The sequence below is a fragment of the Macrobrachium nipponense genome, chromosome 36 (assembly GCF_015104395.2).
Source record: "Macrobrachium nipponense isolate FS-2020 chromosome 36, ASM1510439v2, whole genome shotgun sequence".
Lineage (NCBI taxonomy): Eukaryota > Metazoa > Arthropoda > Malacostraca > Decapoda > Palaemonidae > Macrobrachium > Macrobrachium nipponense.
This window is the reverse complement of record NC_087220.1, coordinates 63,295,134-63,299,934: the sequence shown is the minus strand read 5'-3', so window position 1 is coordinate 63,299,934 and position 4,801 is coordinate 63,295,134.

The window sequence follows — 4,801 nt, the reverse complement described above, 5'->3', positions numbered from 1 at the left end:
CTCTCTCTCTCTCTCTCTCTCTCTCTCTCTCTCTCTCTCTCTCACTGTTGAGAAAACGCGTTGGCATACAAGACTCCTTTAATTGACTAACAGTGGCAGTAACAGATTCTCTCATCTTCTCTCTCCTCGTTCCTCTCTCATCTCGTCTCTCATCTCCCTCTCTCTTTCTTTCTCTATCTCTCTCTATCTCTCTCTCTCTCTCTCTCTTCTCTCTCTCTCTCTCTCTCTCTCTCGCAGTTGATGAGGCAATATAGAAGCTCTTCGTGAAAAAAATCTGGTATATGCATCAGCAGAGAATTAGGCACCCCGGCATAAAGTCAATTGAGAGAGAGAGAGAGAGAGAGAGAGAGAGAGAGAGAGAGAGGGGGGGGGGGGGCTGAGTAAGTCTGGAGAGCGATTACAGACGTCAATCAAAATGTATACAATCATATCTAAGAGCCGTGTAGTTAATTGACATTATTATTATTATTATTATTATTATTATTATTATTATTATTATTATTATTATTATTATTATTGTTATTATAGTTAAAAGCATATCAGGAGCCGTGTAGCTAACTGTATTATTATTATTATTATTATTATTATTATTATTATTATTATTATTGAATAAAAAAATCTTGCTAGGACTTTTATTCTTAAAGCCACTAACGTGTATTCATTGCTAGATCTCGCTCTCCTTGTCACTTCATGAAGTGGTGTCGAAATTGCCGTTGTCCGATTTGGAAGTGGAACACTCTCTCTCTCTCGAAAGGTGAGCCCACTCTGTGGCACAGGTGTGGAAAGAAGGAGGGTGTATCTACTTGCTTGTTTCGGTAACTCATGGTTAGTTTTCGTTTCATTTTCATTTTTTATTTTATTTTTCAAAAGTTTTTTTTTTTTCGTCGCCAAAAAGGAGGATTTTAGGATTTCATGTTTTGTTCGGTTCTCACATTTTTCCTTCAAAGTTCTTCGTTTGTCTTCCTCCTCCTCCTCCTCCTATTTTATTTTTGAGAAGTTTTTTTCGTCCACCAAAAAGCAGATTTATATTTAGTTTGGTCTTCACAATTTTTCTTCCTAAGTTCTCCTCCTCCTCCTCCTCCTCCTCCTCCTCCTCCTCCTCCTCCTCCTCCTCCGCCTCCTCCTCCTCCTCCTCCTGTTTTATTTTTTCAGAATTTTTTTCCATCAACCAAAAGGAGATTTATGTTTTTGTTTGGTTATCACAGTTTTTTGTAAATTCTTCGTCAGTTCCTCCACCTCCTCCTCCTCCTCCTCCTCCTCCTCCTGTTTTATTTGTTTTTCAGAATTTTTTTTGTTTTTTTCCATCAACCAAAAGGAGAATTATGTTTTGTTTGGTTATCACAGTTTTTTCGTAAATTTTTCGTCAGTTCCACCTCCTCCTCCTCCTCCTCCTCCTATTTTATTTTTCAGGAGGTTTTTTCCCATCAACCAAAAAGGAGATTTATGTTTGTTTGGTTATCACAGTTATTTTCGTAAATTCTTCGACTGTTCTTCCTTCTCTCCTCCTCCTCCTCTCTTCCTCCAGAGGACTTCGAGACCTCGACGTATAGTATGTAACACCTCCTGCTAATGAGGTCTAATGACGGTGAAGGAATTGATTGTCTGGGCGTTGCTCGTCTGTGACAGGTCTGGAAAGGATCTTCGTGCGTGATGGACACACACACACACACACACACACACACACACACACACACACACACACACATATATATATATATATATATATATAATATATATATATATATATATATATAGTTTATTTGTTTGTATGTATTCCATTCATGATTATTCCTTAATAATTAACCTTGTTCCTCTCTTTGCATGCGATTGAAGGATTATTTTAATGTGAGTATTGATTCTGCCCTTTCGCCTATATTAAATGGTCTTGTGCCATTATCCTTTTCTTTGTTGTTTTATATATGCCGGTACATTGTCATGCTCGTATATCATCTCTCTCTCTCTCTCTCTCTATCTCTCTCTCTCTCTCTCTCTCTCTCTCTCTCTCTCTCTCTCTCTCTCTCTCTCATAGTACCCTTCCCTACCCGCAAATTGTTCCCATGGGCGTAATTCGATTCTCTCTCGCAGAGGGGGGCGGGGGTGGGGTCGAACTCAGAAAGCAGAGAGAGATGGTTTGAATCACGTGCTTCTGAACGTGAGATCTCTGCAGAGCTGTCGGTTTTAATCGATTTATTATTATTATTATTATTTTTTTATTTTTTTTTTTTTTTTTTTTTTTTTTTTTTTTTTTTTTTTTTTGCTCTATCACAGTCCTCCAATTCGACTGGGTGGTATTTATATGTGGTGGGGTTCCGGGTTGCATCCTGCCTCCTTAGGCGTCCATCACTTCTCTTACTATGTGCGCCGTTTTCTAGGATCACACTCTTCTGCATGAGTCCTGGAGCTACTTCAGCCTCTAGTTTTCTAGATTTCCTTATTATCTGCTGGAAGCAGACCTTCATTAATACAGGTTTTATTGAAAATAGTGGCTATTTCAGCCGCGTTTATTTTGCATAGAAGTTTCTCTGTTCTTATTATTACTGAATTTTTTTCTGCACTCAAGTGGGCAATTAAGACGCCAAAATTGGATTCATGTCAAAAACGTCGTATTTGTCAAATTGAATATAATATTCAGTATAATATATTCATTGATAAATACCACGTTATTAAAATTTTTTAAGGCTGTTATTTTAGACGGGATTCAAAGAACGACTCCTGTTGACTGGTATGATGAATTGATAGTTGGTAATTTAGACGATGTTCGATAATCTGAGTTTTTCCTCGGAAGATGATCTGGAGGAATTATTTAGGGGTAATGGCCTTTTTGAGTGACATTCTCTCTCTCTCTCTCTCTCTCTCTCTCTCTCTCTCTCTCTCTCTCTCTCTCTCTCTGTGGTATTCGAAGTCTACGGAAAGATGGAAATTATTATAAGGATATAACATCGATTGCGAATAATAATAATAATAATAATAATAATAATAATAATAATAATAATAATAATAATAATAATAATAAACTATTAACGATAATTACAATAATCGAGACAAGGCCAAATCAGGAGATTTAAGTAAATCGTATTTCAAGAAATGAAATAACAGGTAAACTTAACAACGAAGAAGAAACAGAAGTACGAGAAGGAGAAGACGAATTAAGATGACTGTAATTGAAGAAGTAAAACAGAGAGAGAGAGAGAGAGAGAGGAGAGAGAGAGAGAGAGAGAGAGAGAGAGAGAAATCGTACCATCGTCCACAGTCCCTACATAAAATCTAAGATGACCTGAAGTCCCTCTTTCTGTGGATCGCCGACCGCCAGCTGTGTTTATGGACGCCTATGATAAGATTCTGTTGCTACGAAAAATGGGGGGGGTGGGGGGGGGGGGGGGGGGGTCATTAATCTCGTGGATTCTAGGCAGAGTTTATGCTTATGTCTGGTTTAAAAGCTCGGGTTTATGTTCGTGTTTTTTTTTTTTTTTTTTTTCTCATTTTTTACCCAGGGATGGTGGGGATTTCTTGGGTTTATATTGATTTGTGTACACGCGCGCTCACGTACACACACGCACACACACACATATATATATATATATATTATAATGTGTGTGTGTGTGTGAGTCTCTATACATTTCTGACCCACGTTGGTATCGAACCCAGGTAAGGGTTTGGATCAGAAGTTATTGTTACACACGTGCTTGTGTGTTCCATTACTTACACACACACACACACGCACACACACCACCACACATATATATATATAATATATATATATATATATATATATATATATATATATATATATATATATATATATACTCGTAAGACCATTAAATATCAGGACATTTTTTATTGGAATCTTAGACATATAGATTTTGTTGTTAAATCATTTTTTTAAGGGTTCCAGATATATAGGACCTCTTTAGACAGGGTTAACCGTCTGTGTCCCTTTGTCCAGTGGGTTTAGTAGTTGTGGTAGTAGTGGCGGTTATAAATAGTTGTAGCAATAGTAAATCATGAAACGTATTGACCTCCATTTATATGATCGTACTATGTGTTCCAATATGCATTTTTCTGGCTTCGTACTGAAGTTCTATAGTGGATTACGTACGTGGAGCGTATTCTCTCTCTCTCTCTCTCTCTCTTCTCTCCTCCTCCTTCTTCTTCTTCGTGTTCTTCTTCTTCTTTTTCTTCCCTCGTGGTGTATGATACACTCTCTCACTCTCTTAAAATAAATTGACAAGTAACTTACCTCTCTCTCTCTCTCTCTCTCTCTCTCTCTCTCTCTCTCTCTCTCAGGAAAGGTGGTCCTCGGCCTCTTGTTCAAGTCATCCTTGGGGTACGATTTTTTTTTTTTTCAGCGCAAAATCGCTGCTTGATGCGTTCGACTCATCTTCATTGTGAGGTCTCTCTCTCTCTCTCTCTCTCTCTCTCTCTCTCTTGTGTGGGTGAATCTTTCGCTACTCTGGTATATTTCTTTTCACGGGCCTTCTGACTGAGAGCTCTTAATAAACGCTGGTGCTTTCTCGGTTTCCTTGTTTTTATTTTCTTTGATCTCTTGGACGGTGTTGGTTGGTTTGTTTGCTTCTTGTTTGTCGTTTTTTTTAATCTTGTGTCATTCTGCGGTTATCTCAACTTAATTTGACTATACTCTTAAGTGTTTGGTTCTTTGTTTCTTAGTTTTCTTGGATTTTTTAAAATTTTTATATTGCGTAGCCTTTTTTTAGATTTTTTATTTTTACTTGTTACTTATCATATTTTTTTTTATTTGTGTGTCATATATTTTGCTGACTATAGTGGGTCGCAGTTGGAGCCG